Raw genomic sequence first — 8,613 nt, 5'->3', positions numbered from 1 at the left:
CCAATGAAGATATTTTCATTTCTTTTTGCATTGTTTTTGTAGTATTTTTTTTTTTAGTTTTCTTATGGGATATTTTATCAATTGATTTTTTTTTTAAAGCCAAAATGGGTTAGTGTTAAGTTTTGGCTTTAAAATATAGCATTATTGAAGTATTAAAAAAATTCCTCTGAATTTTTTTTTTAAATAACACTTTCCAATTTTGGTACGAAAAAGTGTTTCCAATCATTCGAATTCATTAAAAATAAAATTTAAAATAGCTGGAACCTGTTATTTTTTCACCCCCGTCGGATGGAGAATGATTACGCAACAGTTGGTAATAATTTTATTACGAAAACATTTTTAATACGGAAAAGAAAAAATTTCTCAATCATTCGGGTTTGTAAAACATCTTGTAGGTAGGTAAACCTCTTGACGTTTTGTTACAAAAACTTAAACTCTAATTTCTTTGTTGTTGCTATCGTTTGTATATATGAAATAATTTAAAATTTCTCGCGCGATTGTATTTCCAATGGATATTACAACACCTAACCATGAAATAAATAACGAAGAAAATGAATGAATCAAATTGTATGTATGTATGAATGAATGAATGAACGAATGAATGAATGTCGTAAATGTACCAATTACGAAATACTTAATTTCGGTGGGGTTATTTTTTAGTTTTTTTCTTTTGTTTTCAAGTGACAGTAAATGAAAAATATTGCAATTGTAAATTTTCCTAGTAATTTTTTAAAGTTTGACCTAAAAGAAAGTACAAGAGACTTTTTATGCGTATATGAGTCATTCTTTATAAAAAGCCCGAAAAATATTTACCGGTATCTTTACCACCACCACAACCACCATTTTTGTAATTATTATTATTATTATTATTATTACTATTATTACTATTATTATTATTAAGGTGGTGAGCTTAGCAGAATCGTTAGCGCATTGGGCAAAATGCATAATAGCGTTTTGTCCGTCTTTACTTTCTGAGTTCAATTTCTGCCGAGGTCAACTTTGCCTTCCATCCCTTTCGGGGTCGATAAAATAAGTACCAGTCGAGAACCAGAGTTGATGTAATCGATTAGTCACCTACCCCAAAATTCTGCCTATAGTAGAAAAGATTTTTATTATTGTGATTGTATTTACAAACTGTATTTAATTATTTCTATGCTTTCAAACCCAAACAAACTTTAGTAGTTAACCATTTGCTTTTTGCTTCTTAATATGTGCATGTGCTCTTGTTATTGTATTTTCAAGGTTGGTCAGTCATCTTGCAGATTTACGATTAAAAAGGCTCTTCTGCCGTAATCATTCCCTCTTTATTTTTTTTAGACCTAATCTGTCTTAGGACTTCATTATCAAACGTCTTTTTTTTTTCTTTTTCAAGACGGTATGGTGTGAATTTGAGACTAACCTTCTAATTCTTATGTTGTGCTAGTGAGTGACTTGTGTTCTTATGCGTATTTAAAATTGTGGCTGAATCAGATTGCTATTGTATTAGATAAATTGATAGAACACCATGTCCACCCACAGTCCCACAGGTGTGCGTGTGTGGCGGGAAACGACATTAACTTGACAATATGGTCCCTCTTTTCCGTTTGTTTATTTTTCATTATTTTTCTTGTTCCTACTTTTAAACGAGCCCCTCCCGTCAATCAAAACCTTAAATTGAAAATTTCATTTTTCGCTTAGTCCCGAAAGAAAACTGCTCATTTGTTTATTTTTATTTTCCTTGAAAATATTTTGAACGAGAAAACAGTTCTGAAAATGAGTAAATGAAAATTTTGGATTACGTTTCAATTTGCACTTTTTATTTATTATTTTCTTTTTAACATAACCACTGATTCTGATGGTTGTTCTCTTTCCTCACTTCTGTTTCATTTTTATGTCTTTCCTCAAAAACCACGATCTTCCTGTGAATATGCATATTTCTATATGCGTCAATACGTTTAACGGAGTCAATAACTCATAAATATATTTGAAACACATATCAAGATGCGTTACTACACCTACACACGAAAATATATTTAAATGTTATCCTCTCCAATTCACCATGATAGATATTAGACTAGATAGATAGACAAGTGGATAAGAGAGCTTACATAATGGGCAGATAGCCTGATGAGCATACTATATCATCAAACTATATAATGTACAAGCTAACAGCAAACAGACATAAATGGACAGACGGGTTTGTACAGACAGATAGGCAGTCATGGGTATGTTGAGACAGTCGTGTGTGTGTGTGTGTGTGTGTGTGTGTGTATAAAATATATACATATACATATGTGTATGTAGTTGATGAGCAAGCTCGGGAAGAAGGATAGATATATAATGCGATCTAAAAAGAAAGGAAAAGTCGACGCAACCCATCAACAAAAATATGTGCTAACGAAGTAGCCTCTACACAGTAGCTTACTTTGCTAGAAATAGCAGTCAAATTTTCAAATCACGCCCTGCAGTCTTAAAAACAAAACATGCATTAGATATGTACTCTTCTTTCCACTGCCTTGAAAATGACATGATGGTCATGGCTGGAACGCTTATGATAACGTATCTTCATGGCTGACCTGGGACTAAACAATTGATAGAGTACTTTTAACGTATGCACTCTAGCTATATAATTGATATGACTTAATTTATCCATATACGATGCAATTATAATAATGATTTCTAGTAGTAGTAGTGGCACAATGCCAGAAATGTATAGGAGGCGGGTTATAGAGGATTAAATCTACCCTGGCTATATTACAAGTACTTTGGACGAGCAAATGATCTATTTATTACGTTGTCATTAATCTGCTACGAAACACATGAATCTTCCTCAAACAACACGCTTATCATCTTTAAAAGAAAAGAAAAAACCCAGAAGGGTGCAATGGATAATATATGGGTCCTACGATGTCTGTCTAGCTGGAACACTTTTTATCTTAGATTTAGCTCGATAGGGCTAACTTAAAGCTAATAAAACTGAAGTACTTGAATTACACCAGGTTAGAGTGAAACTGGAAAACAGTATCGGACGATGAAATAAATTTTAAACAACAGTTTTGTCACTGGGTGGGTATGTATGTATCCTAACAGTGAACGAGCTAGGAATCAACAAAATATTTTGCAGAAGAAAAAATTAAAAGTCGCAATTTTGGCAGAGAAGAACTTCCCTTTCATTTAAAATATTTAAAAATGTTAAAGTTACTAACTTGTACACAGTGAATAAAGAATTTATATCATTGGTATTGCGCAAATGTAAAAGAAAACGAAAACCCACTTTATTCATTCGTAATTCATGAAACAAAACAAAAACGACCTTTTTTTTTTTTCCTGTGACTTTTTCTATCATGTTATTTTCTTAACTTCTGTTTTTCTTGTGATTATTTTCCCTGGATTCTATTTTTTCATGTGACTTTTTCTTGGATTCGTGCTTGAGTATTATTATGCGATAGCCGAACATTATTCATATTAATTAAAGGATTACTATTTGTCAAATTCTATTAGAGTACATGATATACTCATTTGTTTCCTACCTACGCGTAATCGGACATAGCTATTTTATTTAACACGCACGCTCGCATATACACGTGCGCGTGCTCGTACTCACATGCTTATAAACATAACGAGACAGTCAGAGGTTGCAAGCAATGGAACTTAATACGTGGTCAGTCGATCTTCTTTTGAAATAGCAGTTGTATTACAGAGGGTAATATGTATTCAATATTGAGAGAAAAAGCATAATGTATTGTTTCAGTTTCAAATTCTTTCAAAAACTGAATATGGAATTTACAAATATAGACAAAATGTAATTTATAGAAGTGCAAACCAAACATATTTATACAATTTACGTTTAGGTCCGTCGCCATCCGTTGAATTGAAAACATTGAGAACGTCCTTACTTACAAATAAGAGAACCATAAAGTCACTTTCACATATCTTGAAATGTTCTATTCATTTTTTTTTCTTAAGGGGAAGAACGCGGCGGATGTGTTTCGAAATAGGCGCCCCCCATACCTAATGGGAAAGAAAAAGGATTATATAGGGTGGGTATTAAGTGTAACAAAATAAAAATTTGAGAAAAACTTCTTTTAGGATTGTAAATTCTAAGAAGAAAAAATGAAAAAGACCTTACCCTTTTTCCGAATTCCGTAGAAAATGTAATTCCCTTACTAAATATGCACATGCATACATATATACATATGTATAAAACACATACACATATAGTGCAGAAACACTGAGAAAGTATGAGTACCATAACTTTATTTACGTTATAGCTTAGATTAAGTACTACATCAAAGCTTTTCTTACGGAATATCCATTTAATCAGTTAAATATTTTTGCTCGGGTATCAGCCGAGCCGAAATATCAACTAAATTTCCCCTTCCTACAAATATATTATACTCTAACCATCCTTAAAAAAAGAGAAACTGACACATTAGATAATGTAAACATTAAAAAAAGACAGCGAGATAGACGGCTGGAAAGCTGCTGAACAAACGTCTGTCAGTTCATGATTGGCCTTGGGTTAAACGACAAACACCCACAGCGACAGCAAATACGGATAGAATGAGACGCACGAGCCAACGAGCAAACCTCTTAATCTGCCAGAAATAACAGCCAGATCCTACCTTCGAAGCATACCACATGACTACGTTGTATTTTGTGTTTCCTCAAAAAATGGGATCGCCAAGACGGAGGGTGGATAGCGGCTAAACAACAGTGGAGAATGAATATACGATCACTCACTCTTATCTCACACGTCCATCCTCTGTACATATACACCTGTAGCATATAGCTTCCAACACATGCAGCCACTTGTGTACTATAGACGACGTTGTAAACAGACGCAACTCGTATATACATACCTTAAATATATGCAATACATGGACATTCATAAGCACGCATACATACGTATATGTATATATTTATATACTGACATTTATGTGTGTGTGTGTGTATGAATATAAACATATATAGCTAATTGTATTTATGCATATATATGTGCATGTACATGCACGTGTGTGCGCGCACGCGTGTATACATACAGTAAACATGGTGTGTGCGGACACAGCTATAGCGCACACATACACAGACAACATACGTAAATTATCAACGATGGAATCATGACAGCAAAATCAGTTTGTTAGTGACTATTGTAATAGCGCAAATCTACTGTTATTGCTGTTGTTGCAAAGGCTAGTCACGAGACTATTGCGAATCAAAACTATTTAGGTTCGATCCTTAATGAAGGTCGACAGAAACTATGAAATCTAGTTTATTGCTTCTCTCCTGTCGTCCCCCACCTTTTACGTTGATACTCTCAGTTGTGTATGTATTTTCTTCGTTAATAACTCAAATCCATGTTCCTTGTTCTAATATTTACGTTCTTTTGAATGTGTGTATATACGCGTGTATGTGTTTGGGTCTTCCACGCTGCATTCTTAAAATTTTGGGCACTTCATTCCTTTCTCTGTGAATTTATTAAACCACTCCCCTTCGCTTCTTTTTCTTTTTAAAAAACAAAAGGTCTTTGGAATTTTATTGCATTGAACATCTGAAAAACCCTGATTAAGGGTTAGGAACTTGACACTCGAGTACTTTTTCTGATTTCTTTTCGTATATAATATCGTTTCCATCTGAACGCTTTAGTTTCGCTTTCTAAAAATTTAAAATGCTGTCATTTCAATTTATTATTGGTAAAAAACGTAATTGCAAATTACAAAAACACAACATACAAACCAAAATAGATTTTATATACATAAGAAAATCACTGTTATTCTTTAAAATTGCCTAACATTAGTTTTTAATTATAAAAAAAAAAAAGAATCCTTAATAATACTGGGGTTGATTATTCATTTGATTTTAAAAAATCAATGCGGTGCCCCAGCATGACCGCAGTCTAATGGCAAACAAATCAAAAATTAATATATTTTAAAACATTTTAAATTAAAAAATTAACTTTTACTTTTACTTTGAATTGTTGGTAGATTCTGTTTTAAATAATATAAAGACATATTTTCTTTAAAAAAATGATATAAAAATGTGTGTGCTTTAAATAAAATCTACGTTAAAACTAAATGCTTAGTTTTTATTTGTCCATTTATTTCGTTTCTTTAATCCTTTTTAATCTCCTCTTTCATTCTTTATCCCGATTTCACTTTCTTTCTATCGTTCTTTTGTTTACGTTATCGTTATTCATTCCTTCGTTCTTTCATACGGTTTCTTTTCCATATTTTCCTTGCTCTTCGTTCGTGTTTTCTCTCATTCTTTCACCCCCACCCCATATATCTCCATTTCTCCCATCCATTTTCTCTATTTACTAACAATGGGATTAGATATATTAGCACAGACGGTGCAGGACTGTCTAGATGTTTCTTTTGCACTATAAATGTAATCGCTGTTGATTAAGGTAGATGAGTTGACATCCAACCGGCGTACCACTGTTGTTTCGGTCCCAAGTCTATACATTTCATTTTCATGTCATGTCCTTAATGTCCTTGAGAGACCCATGAACGCCACTCATTCTCACTTCATAGATTATAAACCTAAATCTTTGACACAGAAATTATCGTCAGCATTAATCAGTATCACTGCGAAAGCGAAGCCCGGCATGTACATTTAATTGCTTTTACGTTTTTGTTTTACTTTCATGCCATTAATGTCTCGAGGTCAAATTATTATTAGACGTTGTTGTGTGGTTAAGAAGTTCGCTTCACAACCACGTGGTTCTTGGTTCGATCCCACTGCGCTGTACTTTAAACATGTGTTTTATATCATAGCCTCGGATTGAATTTGGTTCACGGAAATTGTGCAGATCGTAGTAGTGTGTGTATGTGTGTATGTCGATAAATATATGTAGGATATCCCGGGATTCATGCTCCGAAACAGTTTATTTGATGCCTTAATACGTATAGAAATGTGGAGGCGCAATGGCCCAGTGGTTAGGGCAGCGGACTCGCGGTTTCGATTCCCAGACCGGGCGTTGTGAGTGTTTATTGAGCGAAAACACCTAAAGCTCCACGAGGCTCCGGCAGGAGATGGTGGCGAACCCTGCTGTACTCTTCCACCACAACTTTCTCTCACTCTTTCTTCGTGTTTCTGTTGTACCTGTATTTCAAAGGGCCAGCCTTGTCACACACTGTCACGCTGTGTCACGCTGAATACCCCCTACGTCAAGGGTACACGTGTCTGTGGAGTGCTCAGCCACTTGCACGTTAATTTCACGAGCAGGCTGTTCCGTTGATCGGATCGACTGGAACCCTCGACGTCGTAAACGACGGAGTGCCAACAACAAGCGTATACAAATATATAGGTTATTAAAAGAGTTAAGAGGAAATAAAGTCCCGAAGGTTAAAGGTTACGAATTAAGGTTTAAGACCAGTTGTAAGGTTACGGTTAAAGTTTTATTTTCAATTAAAATTTTCTTTGAAACGGAGATCATAATGTTGTGCGTTCTAAATAGCGGACAATACGCTTTTTTAAAAAAAATTCCTGTCGTTTTCAAAAGCTTTCCAATCCAGTGGTGACCATCCTGTTATCATTAACAGAGTGTAGTGCTATGTCCCTACTTGTTCTTCGTAACTAGTAAAATACTGCCTATTTTTTTTGTTTTTGCATGTGCTATAGAATCAACTGTTTGAGTAGCTTTAACCCTAGTATGCACTCACACTAGGTGGGTAGTAGTCGATAAAATACATGCTAGTAATTTATATTAGGATGGTTAAGAAATTCGTCTCACAACCACTTTTGTCCCTCGTTCAGCCTCACTGCGTGGTGTTCTTACGCAAGTATTATTCTCTGTAGCTTCGGGTCGACCCCTTTCCTAATAAGTGAAAAACTGGGTTAACGGTAACTGTGAAGAAGCCTGTCAAATAGATTGTACCTACAACTCAAAAGTACAACTTAGTCTCTCACCACACTCATACTGTTTCATGCTGATTCTTGTCCGGCAATTATGTTAAGGCTACGCGTGTCTAAAATGATAATTCAGTTGATCGTACATTTGGATTCTCATAGTCAAACGACGGAGATCCCTCTACCACCCCCACCCCGTCCTTGCAAAAATAGTCGTGTATGTTATACTTTGTACTTTTCAGTCATTAGACTAGAGCACCGCCTTGAAGGGTTGTTTAGGCTAACAAATTGACTTAATCTAATAGTTCTCTTTTGCCGAGTCGCTATGTTATGGGGACGTAAACAGACCAACACCAAGCGGTGGAGAAGGGGCTCACACACAAACGACGGGCTGCTTCCACTGATTCCGTCTATGAAATTTACTCACAAGCTATTGGTAGGCCCGGGGCTATATATAGTGGAAAAGGCGGTTAATGTTGACATTATTACCCGGAAACGAAATAAAAAAAACAATAGTGTAACGGATTAAAAAAAAAAGGTGTAGGAAACGAATATGAAAACAAAAATGCCCGGAAAGCAACGGTGGGGTGGGGTAAGGCCTTCGGAAAATTCACAAGATCCGATGTTTTTTCCTTATAACTTTTAGGGAAAAGCTTTTCTTTTTTTTTACTTGAATTTTATATAAATATTTTTCAAACGGTATAGATTACGATTATAAAGACATTTGTGGGGAAATTTTTTCCGAGGGGTGGGGAGGGCTTCCGAAAATTCATGAGGAAAATC

The 8,613-nt window shown here is 34.9% G+C and overlaps 1 protein-coding gene and 1 long non-coding RNA gene across 5 annotated transcripts in view; one reads left to right on the top strand and one right to left on the bottom strand.

Annotated features, from left to right (window-relative positions):
- The window catches only part of LOC106870613 (uncharacterized), a 205,660-nt gene that overhangs the window by 2,216 nt on the left and 194,831 nt on the right, over nt 1–8,613 (top strand). Inside the window, exon 1 of one of the 4 annotated variants that reach the window (XM_014916744.2) lies at nt 88–395. The exons of the other annotated variants lie outside the window; for them this stretch is intronic. The gene's annotated coding sequence lies outside the window, so the exon portion shown is untranslated. Of the gene's footprint in view, nt 1–87; nt 396–8,613 lie in introns of those variants that run through there. 4 annotated transcript variants of the gene reach the window in all.
- On the bottom strand, nt 3,233–4,873 carry LOC128247810 (uncharacterized). The gene is made up of 2 exons (XR_008264127.1): nt 4,109–4,873; nt 3,233–3,990 (listed from the first exon to the last, which is right to left on the bottom strand). It is a non-coding gene; the product is annotated as an uncharacterized LOC128247810 (long non-coding RNA).

This window comes from Octopus bimaculoides, chromosome 5, assembly GCF_001194135.2.
Source record: "Octopus bimaculoides isolate UCB-OBI-ISO-001 chromosome 5, ASM119413v2, whole genome shotgun sequence".
In the NCBI taxonomy this organism is placed as follows: Eukaryota; Metazoa; Mollusca; class Cephalopoda; order Octopoda; family Octopodidae; genus Octopus; species Octopus bimaculoides.
Note: the sequence above shows the minus strand (reverse complement) of the source record. Positions and strands in the feature narration are given on the sequence as shown.